This window comes from Papaver somniferum, chromosome 7 (genome assembly GCF_003573695.1).
Source record: "Papaver somniferum cultivar HN1 chromosome 7, ASM357369v1, whole genome shotgun sequence".
In the NCBI taxonomy this organism is placed as follows: domain Eukaryota; kingdom Viridiplantae; phylum Streptophyta; class Magnoliopsida; order Ranunculales; family Papaveraceae; genus Papaver; species Papaver somniferum.
In genome coordinates this window covers 109,094,922-109,122,822 of record NC_039364.1, presented here as the reverse complement: position 1 = coordinate 109,122,822, position 27,901 = coordinate 109,094,922, and positions in this window count along the sequence as shown.

Here is a 27,901-nt window from a genome sequence, read left to right as displayed (position 1 = left end):
CAGCGAAACTAGATATTGCGGAATCACAAACGATGAGACGAAGATGTTTATGATTTCTTTTTATCTTTCCCTATCGTAGATATAATCTCAAGTCAATTATTCAATTGAACTCGTACGATAGAAAATGGAAAGATCAGATCGCTCAACTACTTAGTTTCGTCTGGCTTCACAATCCCAATGAAGAATCGACTCTAGCAAAACCAACTAGTATCACACAGGAGGTGTGGGGATTAGTTTCGTCTGGAGAATCGACTCTAGCAAAACCAACTAGTATCACACAGGATGTGTGGGGATTAGTTTTTCCAGTTGCTAGACGTCTCCCTTATATAGTTTTCAAATCAGGGTTTGGAATCTAAGTTACCTTGGTAACAAAGCATTCAATATTCACCGTTAGATGAAAAACCTGACTTATTCAAGCTAATATCTTTCAACCGTTAGATCGAAACTTACCTTGTCACACAAATGAAATGTATTCATTTAGGTTTGAGTAACCGTACCTAAACGTGTACATTGGGTTGGTTCACAAATAGTTAGCCAATGGATAGCCATATGAGCACTTTCATATTAACCGTATTCATCTTTCTCATAACTAGTTCAAATGACTCATAAGAACTAGTTCAAGATTTGTTCAATTGCTTAGATCTTTATTCATAGACACAATTGAAACATAATCGGTTTGATTCACTTGAATCAATTCATGAACAATATAGCACGGTTTGCAAAGATTGCATTCCTTAGTGATTTATTGTTTAAGTTCATGAACTTCCGATTTGAGAAATATAACCATCTTATGTACGGGTACGGGTACGTGTACCATAGCTACCGGACTTGAGTTTGGAAACTCAACAGAAATTTTCGATTTGAAAACTTCCGTGGGTACGCGTACGGGTACGCATACCTAAGGTGACTGGTTTTCAGTTTGCAAACTTCACAAAATACGGCAGAAATTTTCGGTATGAAAACTTCCGCCAGTACGCGTACGGGTACGTGTACCTAACCTGTCTCCTTCACCAATACCGCATGCACACATATGCACGCACTTTGTTTTCGGCACATGGATTTATACACTAATGTGCGAACACACTATATATGCTCATATCCATAGTTGGTTACGTAATCTCAACTCCACATTTCAATCATTGAAACATTCTTCTATAACGTTATAATAGTCGTTAGACAAAAAGAATCGACTATCGTCATCAAAGCTATTTTCAAGATTGAAACGTCATCATGACTTTCGTAACAGGTAATTAATAAAATGGTTAAAGAAAAATCTTACCAACACATATTTCGAGAAAAATATAAGCGAGTAAACTCGGTTCGAAATAGCAAATGTGTATGTATGAAAACTATCATACTTATACGACTTTTGTCTCAAGAGTAGGAGATAGAGTAGATAGAATTTTAAGTGACAGATGAGTTCATGTCTCCACATACCTTTTGGTCGGATGAAGTTCCACTGGTTCCTTGAGTAGTTCTTCGTCTTCGTAAGATAATCTCCATGGAGTCTGGAGCTCAACTATACCTAACTAGCATACTTATACGACTTTTGTCTCACGAGTAGGAGATAGAGTAGATAAAATTTTAAGTGACAGATGAGTTCAAGTCTCCACATACCTTTTGGTCGGATGAAGTTCCATTGGTTCCTTGAGTAGTTCTTCGTCTTCGTAAGATAATCGCCATGGAGTCTGGAGCTCAACTATACCTAACTATCCTAGACCGAGACTTAGTCATAAGTAAATTAAAAATCCAGACATATAGTTTTGATCACTAACATTGACAAACATGCTTGAGATAGCAACGCATGCGAGTTCGACCGAGCAATGTTCTAACAAAAGCATTCAAGAAATGGTATATACTTACTTGACACTTTAATCATAATAATATGACCAAGTATAATACTAAAGTATCATATATAACCTCGCATGTTATGTTTTCAATCTTAAACGACTTGAAAGAAATAATAGGAATGGAAAAAGGTCATGTCAGTATTACTAACCTCGGGTGGAAGGATGATGTCTTTGTTGTAGTCGATACGCCTTCGCGTTCTTCAGGTCTCCGGAGTAATACTTGTGTATGTCTCAACATTCATAGACTTTCCAGTCTAATCTAAACGAAGTTGACTCTATTAATCTTAATCAAGGGATTCTATTTGAGTTTTGATACTAAAATATGACAACCAAACTTGACATACCAACGCTTCGTGGGTTCAACCGAGCAATGCTCTAACACATTCAATTGTGTCACATGCAGTAAACTTGAAGTGTTTGAGAGCATGTTCTTCATGAGAGACAAGTTAATGAAATTAACCTGAACCATGAAGGACTTCGACAACTGATTTATTTTTAAATTTCACCACAACATATAAGCCGTGGTAAACAATCATATTATGAATATTGAACAACCAATATCCTCATAAAATTGACTCTTGTGAAAAAGCGAGGGTACGAGTGCACTACCAACTTTTTTTACAACTTATGTATATGACAAATCTTTATGATCTTATGGAGAAGAGAAGATCAATAGAAACAAAGATATTAATTGCTTATATATATAACTTTCGAATATGAAAGTAAAGCAATGTAATGCCTAATAATAAAAACAAAAGATATTGAGATTTTGTTAACAAGGAAAACTACTACCAGTAAAAAAAACTCCAGGACGTAGTCCGTCATAAATAACTACAAACCACTGCTTTGTCTACCTATTGCAACCCAATAGATCCTAGTCTAGTTACCACTTCTATCAATACCCTTAGCCTACACCATATTGCTAGGCAATGCACGTGAATAAATTTATACTTGCCTGTTAGTACCTAAGTATTGCTCCTCATTCTGTATAAAGACTTAAAATTAATACTCCAGCCTCCAAGGGTATCAGCTTTAGCCTAGCAAGGATATTTCTTGCCTCAAAGCATATAAATTTTCAATCAATCGAAATCTTGTTCCCCAAACCTTTAAGTTTTTCTATCTAAATTAAATTACCCTTAGAACACTTAGGTTTAATATGTTAAGCAACACAAATCAAGGTTTTAGGCTCCGTACCATGAGTAAAGCTCCTCGACTAGTCAAAACACTTAATCTCTAACTTCATGAATAAGTCTTGACTCAATGATTCTTAAAGACTCATGAGGTGCCTAAATAAATATTTAGATCTTATGAACAATCTTTCATAGACCGACACTCGTTCTTCGGATTGTGACTACTTAGTTTCTCAAGCTTGCACGCTTGACTCTTCGAATTCTACCAAAAAGTATACGATACGTACCTGTAAATCTAAGAACCCTAACAAGAAAACATATTTTATTCTCCAAGTATGCACTTGTGAACATGAACAAAATAATCTTATGACAAGTTAAAATATGTTTACATAGTGCCTCAAGGCTCAGACATAGAAGAATTATTTGGAAAACATAGCAACCATATATGCATTAAACTATGCAAGTTTTAGAATGGTTTTGAAACCTAAGAAAAGTGGTTCTGAAACTAATAACACATTACAAAATATTTCCTCCTGAGTTCAAAAATTACATGACTGGTTTTGAAACTATATGTATTTTGATTTCGGGACCTAGTGTTTGATTTAAAAGAATTTTGAAGCCCTAATTGTTCGAAATTTTATTCTAACGGTTCTCTTGCATAATATCTTTGCTTGGTTGGACTTGGGTCACCAAGTGTTTTACGTAGTAACATCCTTATAGGATTATGATCATATCATCATTGGATTCCTCCAAATATGATTCTTATCCAAAATCAATTAAGATGTGTTCAGATCTAAATATCAATTTTGGAGAATATCATGATTTGGGTTCATTCTGAGCTCAATTTCCTTGAATATTATGTCTTCAATGTTTGCAACCACTGATGATGGTTAATATTGAACCTATGAATTCAAAACCTAATCTTATAGAAGAAACAAACTTGTAGTAACTCAAGACATATTGGCATCTAAACATTAGCAATTTTATGGACTTGACATACTAACACGTATAGGGTCCAACTGGGACATGCTCCAACATCATGTGCAGGCGTTAACTTTAACTTTAATATCCTTGGAGTAAAATTCGTGGCATTGTACCTTTCAAATTGTCGAAGCGCATGATACTTTAAGAGCTTTAGTACACCAATCATTAGGTTCTGAACCATAATTCTTTCTAATAAAACTCGCCAAAGCCTTGTGTCTTCCTTAACATATCTCTGAAGTTATTTAATGACATATTATTCATACACTAAAAAAATACTGCTTAGCTAAACCAGCAAAATACTTTTGTTTCCATAATAAATTTCTTGTAAGTTTTTAAGCTTATTTGAGATATATTTGGCATATCAAAAATAAATATGTATTAAATGGGTGATTTGATAAGATGTTATTAATCAAAGTGATTTTGCATACCCTTGAGAAAATAATCTTTTGTTGAGCTTAACACAAAATTCACATAGTAAGTTTGTATATAAATAATAATATAGGAATGTTAATAGCTTTAACGATCTACCGCTCTTCTATTATATTATAAAGTTTTTTTTCCTAAGAAAAAAATATTTTATTAAAGGAGATGATTACATGCTTTGAGAAATGAATGGGGTATAATGCCCATCAATTCTTCGTAGAAATTGTATCTTCTATAATGTTTGGATGCAACATTATCCCAAGAGTTATAGTCTCTTCTAAAAAACTCAAGTCTAAAACAAAAAAAAAACGAATGTAAAAGAAAACAACAATCGTCCAAAATGGTATTGTTAAACCATGGTACTGTTTTTTGGCATCACTGCAGAGGCAATAATATTCCATGTTCTTGCTTGATCCACTGAATTTCTTCATATATAAAAAGACATCCAGCTTTTTTATGGGTTCTAGCTAGTTCTCCAGTAAGCTTACATCTTTGAAAGGTTCTTGTCTTGTAAGTAAGAATGAGACCCATGCTAGTATCTGTTGATGGTGGTTTTTAGTTTAGGGTCAAAATCGTAAATACTGTATTTAATGCGCTATCATCCTGCAAAGGAATGAAAGTCATCTAAAAAATAATGAGTGCATAAACCTCTCACGGATGTATTGAGCAATTCAATGTATTCGAATATATACGTAATTCACTCAGAATGGTGCATACATCAACGATCCCAAATATTCTGTGAATCCTATTTTACACCGGCATTATTTTTCCTATAATATGTTCCCAGCCGAACTCTCAATATTAGCATGACATGACGATTAATGTTCACTCGCAGCGGAGTAACATAAATCTCCCGAAGTGTCAGTATTCGGACCTGCATGAAAACATTCACATAGGCTACACCACCCTCTGACAAAGAGATCAACGTGTCACACACTTTTTAATTAAAAGTTAGCGCGATTGAACGCGTTTGAATTCCTTAAGGGAAATCTAGACTGTCCATATAAGTCTTAAAAAACGATCACGGCCACACGATTTGGCCACACAATTCAACAGGCCTAGCCTACTCCTAGTGGAACTGGACGATCGTCATGATGACCACCGGTGGGCCCACTAATGTCTCGACCGATCGGGTTCCATCTAGCACTCACACAACGTCTTTGAACGCTAACCCTAACATGGGTGATCGCGCTGTTGAAATATAGCTCAAACGAGCTAAGACCGGAAAAAACGGTCTCAAAAATATCACGACCGTCCAACTTAGCTAGCATGGTTGGACGGCTTAGATCTTCCTTCGAATGATTAAAGAAGTGCTAACGTGTTCACCGTCGACCCAACTCCACCCTCGGTCGATCGACTTGCTCATAGCAAGACCGGAACGCATCAAATCGCTGGCCCAAAGTAGGGTGAACGCAGCGTTTTGAAACCTTAAGTTGCGTTGAGGCGATACACTATTATCGCAAATCGATCACAACCATCCATCTTCTCCAGCCAAATCAAGTGGCTTAGATTCAATTTCAGGCGACCCCGAAAGTGTTAGCGTGCTCACTGGCAACCCACCTTTGCACATGGTCGATCGACATGTTCAAACTAACGCTCAATGTCTTGAATCGATCATCCAAAAGAGGGTCAGCCGCGCGGCTCCTAAACCCTAAAACTACATTAACGGCAATGCACAACTGCCGCAAATCATCTCGTCCGTCTAACTTCGCTAGCCTAGTTGGACGGTGTAGATTTATTTTCAGGAGGAAAAAAGGGCAACGCTGTGTTCATCGGCCACCAATCCTCCATAAGAAGTGATCGACCAAATGGTATCTCACCCATAGGGTTCTCAAACGATCACCCAAAGTTGTATGGTCACGCTCCCTTTTCTAAGACGATCAACTCGCGACTAACTTAAACGAGCTTTAAAACAACGATGCTTTCTGCACATCGATTTTTTATCAGCTGCTTGTTTGAAAACGATGCTTTATATACATCGATTATAAGCGATTGTATAATTTCACAAATAACTTATTATTTAACCCAAAAGCATTATGTGCTGATTTTAGCGGAGAGTCTCACGACTTGACCCATTCACTTGAAACATCAAACATGTCACAAACTGGGGAATGCTCACTGGGGTATTGGTCTGGCGGTTTACAACGTGCGACGTGCAACGCGCCCATTACGAGAAAGTGTCAGGAAAGGACGGACGGTTAACAGTAATGAGAGTAGTGGGTGAAAGTGTGACCAGTCTTCCCTCATAACGGAAACACGATGATCACCACCTTCCACACAACTCCACTTCTCCACTACTTAACTTCCTCCACTTTGTATGAGATCAGGGTGCGCTCAATGACTTACATAAATAGGTTTTCAACCGATTTCAAAAAAGAACAACAAAAGTGTTATCAACACAAGTATCCAGAAACCATATTCTTATACAAGTCATAAAACAACCACACCTTCGTAATTCAACATTCTGATCTCAAACACCTTCATCGCTTCCCTCCCTAAGATCAACCCTTCTCCTTCACTTTGTGACCGAATTGAATACGGAACGACCATTTATTGGTTTAGTCCAGAGTCTTACAAATTGATCTCTCGAATCTAAAAGTACTCCCATGCAGTGCATTTGTTTAGGGTTTGGATTCGTTTCTCATCAACACACTCAAATTTACCAAAAACAACAGAATCAGTTTTTACCCCAAAACAACTGGCGACCATAGTGGGAGATTAATCTCTCGGTTGCAAGATCAATTTTCAATTTCATTTCAATTTTCTCAAATTCAAGATGGTGGATCTTAGGTCTGGATCAACGACAAATCCTGATGTTACTGGCGCTGACAACACCGCTGGTGTCAACATTCCTGCCGGAGACACCAATGTGCCGCCTACCAGCACCATCAATGCATCTCGGGGTACTACATCCTCAACCACCAACACCAGTGGCGTAGCAAACATTCCTTTAGGCGTGACACATCCAATCACCAGAGCCAGAGCCGCTTCCGCCACCCCCAATGTTTCTTCGAGCATAACACCCCCGGTTTTTACTAGAGATACTGTCACTCCCCCATCAGGACGAGAGACTAGAGGAGCCAGAGGAGGCCAACCCCATATTACCATTGTCGATTTAATAGAAAGACAAGAAGTTCTCACTAAGGCTCAGACGGATATGGATACAACTCAGAAAGAGGTACTCACTTTCATCAAGACACTAACAGAACGACTACCACAAGATCCGCGTCAGCCCATGGAACCAATGAGGAATACTGTCACCACTCTTGGTGCAAGCACTTCAACAGGGCGTGCATTCATGATGAGGAAGTTCGTGTTGCTCCTGAGCGCTCAAGAGAAAGGAATCATCCATCCAATTTCATCACGCGTGAGGATCTAGAACGACTTCTCAAGGAAAACCCGGTAGACCTGCATCAGCGTCAACCTCCTTATCCTCCTGATGTGCAAAGAGTTCCTCTCCCGAGAGGATACTCTTCTCCTCAATTTTCCATTTATGATGGTACTAGTAATGCTCGTGAACACATCTCTCGTTTTCTGGAGTCATTAGGAGAGCACGAATACAATGTCCTCCGCCTAAAAGAGTTCTCAAAGTCACTTACTGGGAGAGCGTACACCTGGTACAACAACATTGCACCAAACAACATATACAACTGGTGTGAGATGGTAACCACTTTTTATAAGAAATATTTCTTCGTGTCCGAGCAAATCACCTTTTCAGACTTAGGGAGAATGTTCCAACGGAACAATGAGCATCCAAATGACTACGTCAAGAGATTCAGGATTCAGGCGCTGGATTGTCACTGTAGCGCCCCCAAAGCTAGCAGCTGACTAATCCAAGGGATTAACTAAATAAAGAGGCACTAAGAATCTAAATCATTTACTTAAACATTTAATTAAGAAATCTGCTACAAAACTTAACCCAAAACTAGCCCCGCTCAGAATTATATATACAAGAACTCCTCTCAAATGATACATATACAATAGTCATTTGGTTTACAAATAGAATACAATAATAAACATAGCAGAAGTTAACTAATTAACGGAGTCAACTCCTCGAAGCTTTCACTGCACAACTCTGATCTGTTTTTGAAACTGAAAGTGGGAATGGGTGAGCACATCATCCCTAAAAGGGGTGCCCAGTAGGAATAACATTTAACTTTTAAGTAATCAAGGCAAGTTTTGGAAAACAATAATGTTTTCCGCGAACATTAAGAAGTGACTGAGTCACTGAAATAAACAAACAGGTACATGAACAAACTCCTTCTTCAAACAATGTATAATATTGATGCCCACTTCCACACTGATTAATAATATTGATGCCAATTCCACACCGATTAAACATATAATAGGTATAAATGCGAAGGAGCTAATCCTATATACCACAAGTAGAAATCCTTATTTCCCATAACAATTCATATTGACAACAAAACAATAAAATTCCTTTCCGAATCGTGGAAAGTTTCAAAGAATCAACAAAACAATCATAATGCAAACTAAACAATGTATGGAATATACAAACGGACAATGCATGAGTTTGTAAACATAAACTTTTGTAAAAGAAACAATAATGGTTACAAAAGAGTTAAAGTATTCCCACCTCTTTTGATGACAAGCCTCGCCTACCTCGAGATCCACGATCCACTGGTTCATCCTTTGAATTGATCGTTGTTAATATAGACTAACTGTTAATCACACAAGAAGTCTAAGAATCTAGCCGAAATGGCTCACAAAAGAATCATACAAGTCTATCTAATGATTCTAAACCCATTTACGACTTTACACCTTTTCATTCTCCATCTTTAGCATAAGTGCATAACTAAGTTTTACTAATTCAATTATGTTGATTCTATAGTCCATTAGCTAAGTCTTATGAATATCTACAACTTTGTAGAAGAAGCCAAGGCTAACTCAGACCATAAGGGTCTAAATGTCAAATTAGGAAAACTAATCCTAAGCACAAGGCCACTTAACAAGCCCATTAAACTAATAAGGTCCAGTCAACTAGTCAACTAACGATATCCAACGGTCATCTGAGTCAACTAACAGTCAAACGTCTATACTAAGTCAAGTCCACTGGTCAAGGTCAAAAGGGTCAACTAAGTCAAATCAGGTCAAGGGTCTAACTCAGGTCAAGTTAGGGAAAATCGGTGAGTCGGCTCAGTCCACAAGACTGAGTCAGTTTATACAAACCAAGGCCCTTGCACATGCCAAACTCTAAACTTTACATTCCAAAATCCTATTCTAGACTTCACTTTAAACAATCACAACAATACAATTCTCAAATTAAACTTCATAATAAAATTATAAATACAACTACATCCTACATGCAGTTCAGCAGTTCTAAGCTTTACAACAAACACTAACAACAATCAACACCAAACTCAACTACAGTCACCTGCAGGTCTAACTAACAACTCAACCTCAACCAAATCCCATACTTCATTCCCCACTGTGTGTATATTCTCAGCTCAAATCCAGGTTTCTAACATCTTGTTCACCTCTAGCACCTTTCCAATACACACTCTTGTATGCCATCATCCACATACTAGTATCCAACTCCAATTTACACACCCTGACTCAAACTGAACTTCAACAACATCATCATCATTATGGACAATTCATATCATCACCTCTTTTAGATATAACTTCTCGACCTGCAGTTCATCAGCATCTGTAATACCTCACCAACTCTTGATTACAACTCTTATTCTAACAACACTGCCAATCCAACTCAATATCACCTGCAACTTATATTAACTGTCACCACCAAACACCACCATTTGCACTCAAACAACATCTTCTTTACAACAACATATCTCAATCGAAATCTAATTCAACCACAACAATTCAGTTCATCACTATAATCCCTTAACCCTACCAACAATTACAGAACCACCACCATTACACATCACATTCATCTACAGTTTATTCTCAATCATCAGCAAACCACAAGTACTTTCTAAATATGTTGCTATCTATAATTCAATACAATTTAACTACAACCAAATTCCATTCAGTACCCAACACAGTCCTTAATTCAATTACCAACTACATAAACTCAATCAATAAAATAAATAACTTTACTAATCAACTCATAGAACAATTACCTCAAAGAAGTTTCTTTCAACCAACTTCGAATTCAACCTCTTCTTTGTTCTCGGACTAAATTCCAAATTGAAACAGATTCACCCTCTGCTTAATCTTCTACCTTGATTTCATCAAAACCCTAAACTGTTGATTCCATCTTCTCCAGTTAAACTTCAAACCCAAGAACCCTAAATCTCCATTATATCAAAATCCCTAATTTCATATTCAATTTCCTACAAAACTGCAATTAAACCCAATACATCCACTTATTCTTCGATTCAGAACAAACCCATCATTAATTCAATCCCCTAAACCATTAACTTCATCTTCAAACTCTCCTCTGAACTTTTCTTATGAACCCTAGCTCTTGATACGATCCTCAAATCAACTTCAAAACAACCCCACAACTTCTATCAAACCCAATTAAGAATGAACCCATCTTCAATTTCATCTTAATCATCACCAAATCAAAACACCCAATTCATAATCACAGAAAACCCCAACTTAGTTCTCTGAATCATCTTTTCTTCTTCATTTACAACAACCTCGACTCCTCCATCATCTATACATCTTCGTCAGTTGCAATTAAATATCACTAACAACTCACAAATCTCTCTCAGAAACACGAGCAAGAAGAACAGGGAAAGAGAAAAAGAAAGAAGAATAAAGAAGAAGATAAGAAGAAGAAAAAAGAAATGATATCGAGTATATCTTCTCGACTAGGTCTTGATATAAGGCCGACCCAAAATACTAAAGGAACCCGAGAAATGGATAAAGGGGGTGGCCAGGCAGTTAAGATTAAAGTAACAATTCTTCCCTTCATAATAATCTGATGACATCTTCTTCGTCCGGTGTCCGAATGACGTGTGCGAGTAGTCCATTCTGCGTAACTTTTCGAGATCTATTCGACGGTACAAGCTTCGTACCTAGATCGTTGTTATATTAGTTCCTATTAATTAACTGTAGTTGCAGGAAATCCTACAACACACCCCTTGTATTATCATTACTATGATTTCTAGATCTAAACTTATTTGATATGAAAATAAAGATAAAAATAATGAAAATAGAAAATAAGACACAAGATTTACGTGGTTCGATCAATGTGATCTACATCCACGGGGTTAGGGATCTTCACTATGATTGTTTGTAATTACATATGGATTACAATTGAGACTCCACTAATGAGTATTTGGAGCTCTTGGTTGAAGAAGGAAGAAGAAGATAATAATACAAATTCTGCTCTCTCTCTACAAATGTGTCCTCCCTAAAGTGTCTCTCTCTTTTTTCTTTTTGATTATCCTCCTTTCTCTCTCTTGCCTTTCTCTTTATATAGATATTTAAATAATGGATGACAGCTCATATATGGTGGGGTACAACTAACATTTCCCCTAATTTCGGATCTGGCTTGCGGTACTTTCGCAAACTTACAAATGTTAACTTCGCAAACATCCTAAATTTCGCACGATCATCATACTTTTCTCACGTTTAAGTTGATGCCATATGTTATGTCATTTCTGAAATCATACTGCGATGTCTTCGTGATGTATTGCTAGTAATTTTGCAAGCATGTCGTTGTTGCGAGATTCTGATCCTACATCTTGCCTCTTTTTTCTTGAATATTGCTTGAAGATCGATCTCCAGGAAAAAATCCGTTGTTGTACTTGTTGGAGCGAGATACGTGTTGTTGGAGTAGTCTTTGATCTTTGTTGATGAAGGAACGAGCGAAAGAATACTGGACTTGAAAAGTACGTACTTGCCTCTATTCTTTTGTGAAGTTCCGGAATGTTCCGAAGTAAATAAGAAGTATCATCTTTTGAAGTATGCGAAGTATGAAGTATCCTTGAAGAATTATAAGAAGCATGAAGTATCCTTGATGAAGTATAAGAAGTATTCAATCCTCGAAATATAAGAAGTATCCGTCCTTGAATGAGAATAATAAGTATTGCCTCTATTCATGCGAAATTATTACTCCATTTTTGGTGATTCTTGCCGAGAAGATAAAGAACATAAAATGTTTTCTTGGTAATCCATAGTTGCCTATGTTCTTTATCTATGAGGGTAGAATCCTTGAGAAAATGTTGAATGTGCGAATTGTTTCTTCATTCTTATCTTGCCTCTGTCTCATGTTTTGTGCTCATGCGATAGTATAATCTCTTCAAGTTGCTTATAATTGTGCGAAATAATTGAGCGAGATAATCACATCATTCGAAATAATCACATTCTGCGAAATTCTGACACATATTCTACGAAATTTCGAATCATTCTGCGAAGTTCTGAATCATTCTACGAAGTTTTGAATAATCTTGCGAAATTCTGAATAATCCTGTGAAATTCTGAGTAATCCTGAATAATTCTGCTAAATTCTGCGATATTATTGCGAAATTCTGCAATACTATTCTGTGCAGTTTTGTAAAGTACTTGTGCGAATATAATGCTTATGTGATGATTATGTTATGAAATGTGTATGCGATGTTTATGCTATGAAATGCTTATGCAATGCTTTTATGATGCGAGTATGATGCTTGTATGATGAGAATGCTTATCTATTGCAATGTATAGCTAATGTTTGTGTTACTTAGCTCATTTTGCACGCTAAAATTGATGTAGCTTTAAATTTCCTCCATTCTCCATTTCTCTGGATTTTTATTTAGTGTATGCATTCCTCTTCGTGTAGTTATTGTTCCTCACAAGTTCTTACTTGTGTTTCATCTTTCCTCTTTCCTGCACTATTAGTATCTCATAACAGTATGATCATAGTATCAAGTCTGCGGCATTTTCACTACCTCAGTTTCATTTCCATATACATATTCGCAAGCTTATTTGCTTACATATAATCATTTTCGCAAGCTTATTTGCTTAATCATCTTCTTATGTGGTCTTATTTTGCCTTCCTAGTTAAAGGTCTTATTTTTCCACCTCTTGTCATTGCGACAAAACCGCAGGACGTCTTTACACTTTCATGTAAGGACCCATTGATCTTGCCTTAACTCTCTCTTTTATTTGAATTTTTGTTGCGACAATATGACAGGCCTAAATATTCTTGCGAACATAAAGCCCCATGACATTGTCGTCTTACGACGAAATCGCATGACGTCTTCACACTTTCATGTAATGACCCATTGATCTCGTCTTATCTTTCTCTCTAGTATTATTGCCTCTTCAGGATTGTCGCACAAATATGACAAGCCTTGATACTCCCGTGAGTAAGAAGCCTCATGACATTTGCGTCTTAAGACACTTATCAGCTCCCTAATGGAGGGTGCCGCCCTTATCTTCCCCCTGGTTGCCCCTTCAAGGAGGCGTACTTCTACCATACAAGGTTAGCTCCTCCCATCCAGTCTTAACAACAACCAGTTCTTTTCGTAGCCTCTTATCCCTTTTTCCTATATGGCTTATGGTTACGAGACTACACCCTAAGTGGGGTTTTCTTCGGGCCGAGTGCATCATTTTCCAAGACTTGTCAAGAGTGGTAAAGAAGCTCCAACGCCCCCCGCACTCTTGACTCAACCGTGTACCTCGGCGCCTTGATCGATTTTTTCACTCCTTAGAAGAGACCCCTAGTCGTCCAACCTAAAGAAAAAGCTTAGGTTGAAAATCCAAGGTACCTCTCCTGGATGGGTTTTATTGACCCCAAATCTCCATGACTCAGGTTCTAGGGGCGGTGTAACCTTTTCCCTGAGCCATGCAACATGTACCCCCTTCTATGACGCAGTTTAGGTCTTACATTTTCCTCTTGCGAAATTTTATTCACGAACTAGGGTGTACGCCATAAAGGTTCGCCTCTATCTGCGAAATTGTATTCGCGTTTCGGCGAAATTTTCGCGTCTCTTTGTTTCTGCGAAATGTTCCCGTTTCTTTATTCTCTCATTCATCTTTTCATTTTTGTCATCTCTTTCATTCATTCTTTCATTTCTGTCATCTCTTTCATTCATTCTTTCATTCTCATAATATCATATCATTTGAATCAAAATAAATATTCAAGAGAAATTCTAATACATGGTAACTCTGAAATCTTTGTAGTTGTGAAATCTTTGTAATTCTGCGATTCTATCGCGTTTTGTAAATCAAATCAAAAAAAAATTTATTCTCTGCAACAGAAATATTCTAGAGAAACATATAAATTGAATTTTCTCAGTTTTCTGTAATTTTGAAATCTCGAAATCTCTGTAATTTTGAAGTCTTTGTAATCTTGAAATCTTAGTAATCTTTATAATCTTTGAAATCTTGAAATCTTTGTAATCGTGCGACTGAATCGCTTTTTGTAAATAAAATCAAAAATCTCTTTATTCGTTTCTAGTATAAAGTAAAATGTTCAAGGAGGTGGTACTTATCTTTCATGTGAGTCGCTATTGTTGTCAGAGAAGTGAATAAATGCCTTGAAATGTATGAATTTCGCGCAGCAAAAAGAAGTGTGGGAAGTGAGACTTGAACCCTCGACCTGCTTCTTGGATTTTCTTGCACCATACCAACTGTGTTAAGCCTCTCTTGCGAAATAATCAAATTTCTTGCGAAATAATCAAATTCCAACTGTGTGAGAGGCAATTCTGTATAAATTTCGCGTAAAAAAAATAATCATGCGAGAAGCAAGAATTGATATCGCGACCTGCGGCTTGCATTCATGCCTCGTGACCAATTGTGCAAGCTTATTCTTTGCAAAATTATCATCAACTCTCTTCTGTGCGAAATAATCAAAGAAATATATGTGCGAAAAAATACGCCTGTGTTGGGACTTGATCACACGACCATGAACTCATTAACTTCGCAGATGACCAATTGTGCTGCCTCTTGTTTGCGAAATAATGAAACAATATTGCGAAATTATCATTTTTCGCTCTCTGTAAAAAAGAAGAAAACTATGTTCACAGGAGAATTCGAACTTGCGACTACGAACGCACATACTGCTCTCTGGACCAATTGTGCAAGAACCTCTCTGCGAAATTAATGCATAACTTTTTTCCTTATTCTTTTATTCTCCCATGCAAATGAGAATAAAATGAAAAATATGTGTCTCTGCGAATTCGAACCCGTGACCTATTTATTATTCGCTCAGCCTTGAACCATCTGTGCGAATTTCTATTTGTGATAGAAATTGCAGCATCTGCCTCTTATCTTTTCTTCGTCCTTCCTTAACTTCTTTCACATTTGCCTTCATCTCCTGAACATGAAAATCTTCCACTAAAACTTCCATTTTTTCCTTAAATTTCACCACAACAACTAATTTTTCCTCTCACTCTTTTCATGTCTTTGAATTGTTGATGATGTTTACTCCCTGAAAGTGTGATTTCTTCCATAAAATTTCCATTTTTGAACCTAAACTTTGTAGATCTAGAAAAATATGAACAATAGCTAATCTTCATGGAAATGTTTTGAATCAACAAGCTACAGGAGGGATAAATCCTTTACTCATCCCTGTTTCTAGCGCCAAAATGTAGTTGCAGGAAATCCTACAACACACCCCTTGTATTATCATGACTATGATTTCTAGATCTAAACTTATTTGATATGAAAATAAAGATAAAGATAATGAAAATAGAAAATAAGACACAAGATTTATGTGGTTCGATCAATGTGATCTACATCCACGGGGTTAGGGATCTTCACTATGATTGTTTGTAATTACATATGGATTACAATTGAGACTCCATTAATGAGTATTTGGAGCTCTTGGTTGAAGAAAGAAGAAGGAAGAAGAAGATAATAATAATACAAATTCTGCTCTCTCTCTCTACAAATGTGTCCTCCCTAAAGTGTCTCTCTCCTTTTTCTTTTTGATTATCCTCCTTTCTCTCTCTTGCCTTTCTCTTTATATAGGTATTTACATAATGGATGACAGCTCATATATGGTGGGGTACAACTAACATTTCCCCTAATTTCGGATCTGGCTTGCGGTATTTTCGCAAACTTACAAATGTTAACTTCGCAAACATCCTAAATTTCGCACGATCATCATACTTTTCTCACGTTTAAGCTGATGTCATCTGTTATGTAATTTCTGAAATCATACTGCGATGTCTTCGTGATGTATTTCTAGTAATTTCGCAAGCATGTCGTTGTTGCGAGATTCTGATCCTACATTAACCTTCGTGTTAAACTAATCGAGTTATTATCGGCTAATATGTCTCTTGACTAGTCTAATAGCTATGACGAGCTTGAGGGTCCTTACAGTCACGACCCAAACGTGACCGAACAACAGTTGGTAGACTTATGCATTAACGTCATGGTTCCCACATATCGCGCTCTACTGGAGAACTTGCGTTTCCAAACTTTTTCTGAACTTCATGAAGCCGCTAAACGTTCGGCCACGACAGCACCGACATTATTGGAGAGGACCAGACCCTCCAGAAACGAAGATGCACGTGAGACTCGAGGAAGCAAACGTCTCATCAATAAACAATACAAGGTTGGACCCTCTATAAGTGTAGTGGGTGAAGGAGGAAAAAGAAAAGCTCCAGCGACGGAACAACAACCCAAACATACAGCACCAGCGCATCAGGCAGCTCCACCACATAAGGCACCAACTAAAACACCTGCGCAACAACAAGAGGCTGGAGACACAGCTCCAGACTTCCCGTTCCCAATAGAGGAAGTAATTGAGCTCCTGGAAACATGGATTCAGGATGATGCTATCAAGCTACCTCCTATCAAACGCCATCCAACTGAGGAAGAGATGGCAAATCCAAAATATTGTCGTTACCACAGGTTCGTCAATGTTAGAGCATAGCTCGGTCAACCTCGCATGCGTTGCTATCTCAAGCATGTTTGTCAATGTTAGTGATCAAAACTATGAGTCTTGATTTCTAGCCTACATAGCTAAGTCTCGGACTAGAATAGAAAAGTGTAGTTGAGCTCAAGGACTTCATGGCGATTCATCATACAACGACGAAGATCTATACAAGGAACCGTGGAACCGCATCAACAAAAAGGTATATGGAGACTTGAACTTATTTATCACTCAAAAGTCTATCTCTTCTATCTCCTACTTCTTATGAGACAAAAGTCGTATGCTATATAGACTAGATCATACACATTTGATATTTCGAGCTGAGCATTCATTGCTTATCTTTTTCTCGAAATCCCGTGTTGGTAAAGCGTTTCGCTTTGATCAAGTTTATCTTCACCTAGTGACGAAAGTCATGAAAAGTTTCAATCACTTTGAGAATTGCTCTGACGTGAATCGGTCTGTGAATAATAGCTGCATAGCGTCCTCTGAGAATGTCTCAATGATTTAAATGAGAGTTTAGATTACATAACCATGTATTCCTTGAACTGAAGTTTTCAAACTTTGTTGATCAAGAGAAATCGGAAGGATTGTGGAATTGGCTTGCCAAGTCTGCAAACTGTCGGAAGTTCTCGACCGAGAATTTCTGTTATATTTTCCAAAACTCGTTTGTGTGCTAAGTCCGCGAACTCAGTCCACGAAATGGCGAAAGTTCTCTTTCCGAGAATTTCTGCTGAGTTTGGAAAACTCAACCGGTTTACTTAAGTCCGCGAACTTGTTTGTGAACTTAAGAGGTTATGATCTAAAGATGTTCTCTGAACATGAAACTTAAATTACTAAGGAATGCTTTATGAAAACCGTGTCTATAAAGTTCATAAGCAGATTCAATCGAAATGAATCATCTTTGTTTCAATTGTGTCTTGTGTAGTTACATAAGATCTCATAGCAATTGAACAACTCTTTAACTAGTTAATTTGAGTCACTTGAACTAGTTATGGTGAAGAAGAATAAGGTTAATATGAAATGCTCATATGGTTAACCTTTTAGGTTACTTGTTGAACCAACATACACGTACACGTTTGGGCATGGTTTTCACAAACCCAGTAAACGTCTACCCAAGTGTGTGTAACAAGCTAAGTTTTCGATCTAATGGTTGAGAAATATTAGCTTGAATCTAAATCAGGTTTTCATCTAACGGTGAATTACTTTGTAACTAAGGAAAACCCCTGATTTGAAGGCTATATAAAGGAGACATCTAGCTTTGAGCAAAACTAATCTCCACACGTCTGTGTGATACTAGTGCGCTCTCTAGAGTCGATTCTCCATTAACCTTTGGTTTTCTTCTCTAAAACTAGGTTACCGACTTAAAGACTTCATTGGGATTGTGAAGTCAGACCGATACTACTTTTATCGTAGTTGTGTGATTTGATCTTGCATCTTCTATCGTATGAGTATAATCGATTGATTGGCTTGATATCGTGAGAGTTCTTCGATAGGCAAGATAAAGAAGTCACAAACATCTTTGTCTCACTGTTTGTGATTCCTCGACAAACCACCTGTGTAGTCAGGAAGGATTGTAGAGAGGTGATTGATTAATCTAGGCTGTTCTTCGGGAGTATAAGACCGTATTATCAATTTGGTTCTTGTTTACCTTGATTTCATATCTTAAGACGAAACAAAACCTAGGGTTTATCTGTGGGAGACAGATTTATCCTTTGATAGACTTTTCTGTGTGAGACAGATTTGTTTATTATCAAGTCTACGATTTTGGGTTGCAGCAACTCTTGGTTGTGGGTGAGATCAGCTAAGGGAATCAAATGCGCAGTATCATGCTAGGATGAGAGGCGTAGGAGTACAACTGTACCTTGGATCGGTGGGAGACTGATTGGGGTTCAACTATAGTCCAGTCCGAAGTTAGCTTGGAGTAGGCTAGTGTCTGTAGCGGATTAATACAGTGTGTATTCAATCTGGACTAGGTCCCGGGATTTTTCTGTATTTGCGGTTTCCTCGTTAACAAAATTTCTGGTGTCTGTGTTATTTATTTTCCGCATTATATTTTATATAATTGAAATAATACAGGTTGTGCGTTCGTGATCATCAATTGGAAATCCAACCTTTGGTTGTTGATTGATCTTGATTGATCCTTGGACATTGGTCTTTGGTACCGTCCAAGTTATTCCTTGTATTTGATAAAGACTCGCTATTGTTTTTAGCTTGAGTAAAAATCAAATCAAGAGAGAGATATTAACTCCTTGAGATACTTTTATCTAGATTGAGTCTGACTGTCTAGTTGATTCTCTAGCAAAGCATTTCAGAGTTAGTCCAAACAGACTGCTAAGCGAAATATTGGGTGGTGTTGTTAGACCCCCCCCCTTTTTCAATTGGTATCAGAGCAGGCAAATACGTTTAAGACCTAACAAGTCTGTGTTTGTAGCGATCTGACTCTATGGACAAAGGTGCTATCTCTATTAACGTACCACCAGTCTTTGATGGCTCAAAATACTCAACATGGAAAGATGCAATGTGTGCTTATCTTCAAGCATGTGATTTTCAAACCTGGGTATGTATTGTTAACGACTATAATCCTCCGGTTAATACAAAAGACGACGTATCTATACCAAAGGATGTTGGTAGTTATAGTCCTGAAGAATCTCTTGCGGCTATGCAAAACTTCTTTGGATTAAATGCTATCAGACAGGCTGTTACCCCAGATCTTTAGTACTATGTTGCTACTTGAACTAAGTCTAAAGAAGCCTGGGATATCTTAGAAACTGTATTTGAAGACAAAAGATACGTTTCTAAGAAACAAGCCATCAATGGAGGAAACAACCTCAACAATCCTTCTATGAATACCTCATGTGGACAGGTAACAATTCATGATCCAAATTCTGTTCAAACCTTTGCTTTCAACGCTGTTTCCGAGGCAAGTAAATCCTCTAACTTATCTTGGGCTGATGAGTGTTCTTCATCTGGTTATCAGTTCAATAAACCGTTGTTAACAGAAAGGATCAAGGATTTCATAAAGAGGAGCGTTAGATGTGATAAACATCCACTGTCAGCTATTGCTTTTAAAGATTCTATGGAAGATAAATCTCCTTGTGTCGACATCTTGAATACGTCTGTTGAATGTGAAGTTACAGCTCTCGCAGCAGAAACCTCCATACACTCAAAATCTGATTCAGAAATTGAGTCTGACACGGAGATTTTCGATTTCTTGAACAAAGAGGTCCTTCAAGAAAATCTTCAATTAAAAGCTTTATTGAAGAAACTGGAATCATTAATCCAAGTGAAAGATCTTGAGATAGATTGTCTTAATGATCAACTCACCAGGACCATTTTTCTAAATGAAAAAGAGATTAATACTCTCGAAGATGATCTTCAACAATTATCTGAAAGTTCTGATAAAATATCAACAATGTTATTTGGTCAGAAATCCTTTGGAAACACCAATGATTTAGGATTTAAGAGCAAGACTGCAGGTATCGTCAACTATGCTCCTAAGTGTCATGGGAAAACAAAGGATGGCAGTTGTAATAAACAGAAGACACTTCAAAAAGACAAAGGATTGTAGGGTTGTTCGTTTTGTGGAGATACAAATCATGTTCAAAACACGTGTTGGAGATTCAAGCAGAGGAACAAGAGAATTTCTAAACTACAAGAGAACATGCATATGTTGAATATGGATAATCAAAGGTCGTGCAAAACCAATGCTTACAGAATCATAAGAAGGAGGAAACTTGTTTTTGCAACAAGCCTTGACAAGCAAGGGGAGCATCTGGCTCACTTTGTCTCTGGTTGAGCTCGGAGACGCCTACATCCTCATTTTTATCTTGAGAGGATTGAGGCTCTGCATCTTGTGGCTCAAGTATGTATATTTTTTTGTTAAATATCCTGCTAACAATTTTGTTTGTGGATCCTTAAACTGTGGAAGACTGTGTCAAGAATTAGGGTTTGAAACTTTTAATCTTCTTCCTTCTCATACGTTTTCATGGCTCCTGTAACTAGATGCACTACTAAAAGTATTACAGTAGAAGCAGTCAACATACATCTATGCAAAGGAATGTCTTCCTCAAGATGATAAAGAAGAAGTCTACAATCAATAGAAAAAGTTCTTCCTCTAACTGTCTCCTTTTTGGTTGTCATGCTGATGATCATTTTAGAGGAATGGTGAAAGACTTCATCAGCAAAAGAAATGATTTAAAATCTCGAATCATTTCGTCTGTGGAAGAAATAACTCACTATGAACAAAGGTTGCTTTTAACCAAGAATACCTTGCGTGATCTAAAAAGGGAACTTAGTGAGTTAACTGATATTTCTGAAGATTTAGAGGAATTGAACGATCCCATAATCAATGGGTTTTTCAATAACAAGAAGGAGTTTTCTGTAGATACCCTGAGAAAGATCTACAATACCTAGTAAGTCTTCTTTTTGATTAGTTGGAAGAATAACTAGTGCTTTGAATAGCGATGATTGTGACTACACATAGCTATTTTTGTTTTCATCTTCTTATGTTATTTTTTAGGTTTATTGGTATTAAATTCTAAAAATATTTGGAGGATGATGTTATTGCAGTAGTGATCTTTATGATTTTATGATATTGCAATATGTTTATGGGATATGTATTATTTGCATTCGTGAACTTGATGGAAAATAGGATAAAATCTTTTGTTCAACAAGGATAAAGTCTATTATGTCGTTATGATGGAAAATAGAATAGACCCTTGTATGTTATCCACGGTATCGATCTTCATTGATCCATTTTGTTATGTATTACCGTGAAGTCTCCATTGTGTGACTTATGTTGAGCACGATACAACTAAGTCAATTATTCATATTGGCTTGTTGGTTGTTCCATAAGATGCTATATGTCTAGCATTGTGAACTAAATTAATCATCTTGGTTGGTTATTAAGTTGTTTGCTCCGAAAGTCTTCTTTTGTCGAGCAAATCCTTTGACAATTAAATTGATTACTTTTGTGATTAGTTTGGTTGTTTGTATTCCAATTAGATTAATTATAAGTTCTCTTGTAATTAGTCTAGTTGAGTTTTCATATGTTCCACAAATTCTTGTGTTGAGTATATGAACGGCTATACTAATCATGTTCTATTGGTTGATGTAGTCGTATATTTCGTAAGGTTTTCCTTATGTTGAGTATGTGAACGATTAAGCTAGTCATCTCAGTATGATTACCTTAGTTGTAGCTCCGTAAGTTTACTTATGTTGAGCACTTTCAATTAAATTGATCATTTTTGTGGTTTGTTTTGGTTGCGTATTCCAATTGAGTTAATCATGGGTTTACTTGTGATTAATTTGGTTGAGCTTTGGATATAGAAAAATCATTTCTATGGTTTTTGATGTCCAATTTAAAAATCCTTCTTTTCTTTCGAAATTAAGGTCGCTCTTGTTGTTCTTTCGGGAATGACATCAAATGGGGGAGAGTTCTTTTGAACTTGTGCTTAATGGTAATATCTTGCGGGGTGTGCGACTGTGGAATTGTATAGGGGTTATCTTGTATCTTAAAACTCCTTGATGAATGCATTTAGCTTCGGCTTTATGATTGCATCTAAATTAAGTTGGTATGTATTTTTCTTTTAGTCTATGAAATGTCTCTTGTGGAAATTTCATTATGATCCCGTTCTTGTACCTTTGCCAATTTAATTGACAAAAAGGGGGAGAAATAATGTAGTTCACACTACAAATACATATGGTTTTCGGATCATTGTGTAAGGGGGAGTGGTTTCCATGATCGAGATGGAGTATTGACTAAGGGGGAGTGATACATATCACAGTAGTATTATTGTTAAAGTCGTGATACAATTGGACTTTAATGTTACATAATAATACTATGACACTGTATAATGATGATCGGGAATCTCGATTTCTCTCATTGTTATAGCTACGGATCTTCAAAAACGGTGATGCTAAACTTACAACCTTTGGGATCATTGGAGTACTTGGAAGGACGAAGATTTCAGAGAACGTTGAAGATTAGACTATGGAATAGGAGCCACTAAAGTTTATCTTTTTTGTATTCCATATGTATTAATAGTTTTGTCACTAAAATCGACAAAGGGGGAGATTGTTAGAGCATAGATCGGTCAACCTCGCATGCGTTGCTATCTCAAGCATGTTTGTCAATGTTAGTGATCTAAACTATGAGTCTTGATATCTAGCCTACATAGATAAGTCTTGGACTAGGATACAAAAGTGTAGTTGAGCTCAAGGACTTCATGGCGATTCATCATACAACGACGAAGATCTGTATAAGGAACCATGGAACTTCATCAACAAAAAGGTATGTGGAGCCTTGAACTTATCTATCACTCAAAAGTCTATCTCTTCTATCTTCTACTTCTTATGAGACAAAAGTAATATGCTATATAGACTAGATCATACACATTTGACATTTCGAGCTGAGCATTCATTGCTTATCCTTTTCTCGAAATCGTGTGTTGGTAAAGCGTTTTGCTTTGATCAAGTTTATCTTCACCTAGTGACGAAAGTCATGAAAAGTTTCAATCACTTTGAGAATTGCTCTGACGTGAATCGGTCTGTGAATAACGGCTACATAACGTCCTCTGAGAATGTCTCAATGATTTAAATGAGAGTTTAGATTACATAACCATGTATTCCTTGAACCGAAGTTTTCAAACTTTGTTAATCAAGAGAAATCGGAAGGATTGTGGAATTGGCTTGCAAAGTCCGCGAACCCAGTCCGCAGACTCAGTCCGCGAACTGTCGGAAGTTCTCGACTGAGAATTTCTGCTGGATTTTCCAAAACTCGTTTGTGTGCTAAGTCCGCGAACTCAGTCGGCGAACCCAGTCCGCGAACTGGCGGAAGTTCTCTTTCCAAGAATTTCTGCTGAGTTTTGGAAAACTCAACTGGTTTACTTAAGTCCGCGAACTTGTTTGTGAACTTAAGAGGTTATGATCTAAAGATGTGCTCTGAACATGAAACTTAAATTACTAAGGAATGCTTTATGCAAACCGTGGCTATAAAGTTCACGAGCCGATTCAATCGAATCGAATCATCTTTGTTTCAATTGTGTCTTGTGTAGTTACATAAGATCTCATAGCAATTGAACAACTCTTTAACTAGTTCATTTGAGTCACTTGAACTAGTTATGGTGAAGAAAAACAAGGTTAATATGAAATGCTCATATGGTTAACCTTTTGGGTTACTTGTTGAACCAACATACACGTACACGTTTAGGCATGGTTTTCATAAACCCAGTAAACGTCTACCCAAGTGTGTGTGACAAGCTAAGTTTTCGATCTAACGGTTGAGAAATATTATCTTGAATCTAAATCAGGTTTTCATCTAACGGTGAATATGGATTTCTTTGTAACTAGGGAAAACCCATGATTTGAAGACTATATAAAGGAAACATCTAGCTTTGAGCAAAACTAATCCCCACACGTCTGTGTGATACTAGTGCGCTCGCTAGAGTCGATTCTCCTTTAACCTTTGGTTTTCTTCTCTAAAACCAGATTAACGACTTAAATACTTCATTGGGATTATGAAGCCAGACCGATACTACTTTTATCGTAGTTGTGTGATCTGATCTTGCATCTTCTATCGTACGAGTATAATCGATTGATTGGCTTGAGATCGTGAGAGTTATCCGATAGGCAAGATAAAGAAGTCACAAACATCTTCGTCTCACTGTTTGTGATTCCTCGACAAACCGCCTGTGTAGTCAGGAAGGATTGTAGAGAGGTGATTGATTAATCTAGGCTGTTCTTCGGGAATATAAAACCGAATTATAAATTGGTTCCTGTTCACCTTGATTTCATATCTTAAGACGAAACAAAACCTAGGGTTTATCTGTGGGAGACAGATTTATCCTTTGATAGACTTTTCTGTGTGAGACAGATTTGTTTAATATCAAGTCTGCGATTTTGGGTTGCAGCAACTCTTGGTTGTGGGTGAGATCAGCTAAGGGAATCAAGTGCGCAGTATCCTGATGGGATGAGAGGCGTAGGAGTACAACTGTACCTTGGATCGGTGGGAGACTGATTGGGGTTCAACTATAGTCCAGTCCGAAGTTATCTTGGAGTAGGCTAGTGTCTGTAGCGGCTTAATACAATGTGCATTCAATCTGGACTAGGTCCCGGGGTTTTTCTGCATTTGCGGTTTCCTCGTTAACAAAATTTCTGGTGTCTGTGTTATTTCTTTTCCGCATTATATTTTATATAATTGAAATAATACAGGTTGTGCGTTCGTGATCATCAATTGGAAATCCAACCTTTGGTTGTTGATTGATATTGATTGATCCTTGGACATTGGTCTTTGGTACCGTCCAAGTTATTCCTTGTATTTGATAAAGACTCGTTATTGTTTTTAGCCTGAGTAAAAATCAAATCAAGAGAGAGATATTAACTCCTTGAGATACTTTTATCTAGATTGAGTCTGACTGTCTAGTTGATTCTCTTGCAAAGTATTTCGGAGTTAGTCCATACAGATTGCTAAGCGAAATATTGGGTGGTGTTGTTAGACCCCCCCTTTTTCAGTCAATCATCCCACCAATGAATGCAACAAGTTGAAGCGCATTTTCAGAGAAAAATAGATGGGGGGAACTTCAACTAGGCACTGAGGGAGTTCACAGAGACCCTCTCCCAATCAAAATTTTTACACTTTCTGGGGACTCTTCTCACAAAACCGTGCAATCCATGATGGGGCGTGTATGTGAAATTCTTTATTTCTCCAAGGGGAAGCGTCAAGATATATTTGTAGCTCCCAACCTCATTGTGTCAGGCAAGCGCCTTTTTTCAATTGGGGAAACTACTCCTAAACCCCAACCTCTCTTAGAAGGCATTGTTGGAAAATGTAACTGGGGACTGCTGACTACTGCTCACCTGAAGGGTATCGAGTTCGATAGCACGCTGATTGACACGGATTCGGACTTCAACGTTGTTACCATCAAGACCCTGATAACCGCAAAGATTCCAAAACAAGAAGTCGTTCTCTGTCCGACCATAATCAAAAGCATAGAAGGAGAGTCTAGAGACGCTTATGAGTACATCAACCTCGAAATCAAGGTGGAAGACGCTATAACACGCGGAAAATTTCATATTGTGAAAGAATGCCCGAATTATGATATGATTCTGGGGTGCTCGTGGGTGCATGACAACAAAGCAAAGCTAGGAGTATGTCCTTTGCCAGTGTCTATACCTGAAAGGATTTCCAACAAGCCGTCCAACCCCGAAGATTATTTGTTGCCGTATCAACAACTTTCCAATGTGACACAACTACCTGGAGAGATCCCATCGACGTACGTTAGAAGATTCCAAACGAGAGATCCCATCGACGTACGTTCGAAGATTCCGAACCCAAGTAAGTCTTATCGAACAACCCTTTCTACAATCAGTCAATCCACTTTCTGTCAAGGGTCGCGGACTTAACCCAATCGTCAACCCAGCTGTTACTAGGAGATGTGAATGGTTTGCTAGGCCTTTTGAAAGTTTCATTAAAAATCTAGAAGCCGACTCCATCAAAGATAACGAGTCTGAGAGTCAAGTAGATGTGCAACTCCCAAACCCGTTTCAGATTGGAGATACGGTAGTGAAAGTTACCACTCAGCCTGATTCACCTACAGAGGGAAAGATGAGACATATCTAGTGGCAGACGCTATCTTAGGGGGTTACTGCAAGCTCATCAATACCGACGAACTGGAAGGTGTGACAATTTACTCACGATGGCTCAAGTCTTTCAATACCTAAAACTCTGTGCTACTTTTCCTCCAGCATTCTCTTTAGTGTTTTCTCCATCAATTTCCCTTTACATGCAATATTTGTAATTTCTCCAAAATGATTGCACTGCTTGCATTCATAATCAGGGTTTCAATTTGTTAGTTAATTGAAGTATTGTTTCCTTTAAAGATCTCTTTACTCCTGAATCATGACACAAAGTCTTGAGCAAGCCTAAATCCTCATCATTACCCATCAATTCAAACCAGAAAGACAAAACCCTAAAAAGAAACATCTCATAGCTTTCAAGAAACACTGAAGGAATACATGCAAAAAGAAAATGGGCAAGGGAATCGTCAAACAACCAGTATATGATTTTTAGGGCAAGCGCTTCGTACCCTGAAGAACAACCTACTTCAACGATAAGGCGGCCTATCGATCACCACATCATTACGTGGATTGCAACACGCTATCAGTTGAGATGGACAGGTTCGTGGCCGATATTTAGTTTCCATTATTGCATCCCTTCGTTATTTTTAGGGTTACATGCAATTATCATGGAGGCAGTGTACAATCACATAAAAATGAATCACCGCTTATATGTGTGTCGCGTTCTCATTGACTGCATGACTCAATGGAATGGAGAGATTCTATTGTAACCCTACTGGGGAGCGCTACAGCTAGAGTCTCAACATGTCGTGAATAAAAGAACCATCCTTTAATGAAACTTAGGCTCAGCCACAAAGCTACTGAGTATAAGAAGAAAATGTCTACAAACTATGAAAAGTGCTCATCTACGAATAAAGTAAAAAAAAGGGAAATTTAGTCACTAGCAAGATCAACAGTGCCTTTACCAGAACCGTCACTGGAAGCTGCTTCAACACCTTCATCACAAGGTGCCACCACGTCCTCTCGGGAAGCCGCTCCAACCTCCCTTTTGAACGCTGATTCACCATCTTCTTTGCAAGCTGCCACCACATCCTCCCCAAGAGTCGCCGCGACTTCTCTTTCAGAAGCTG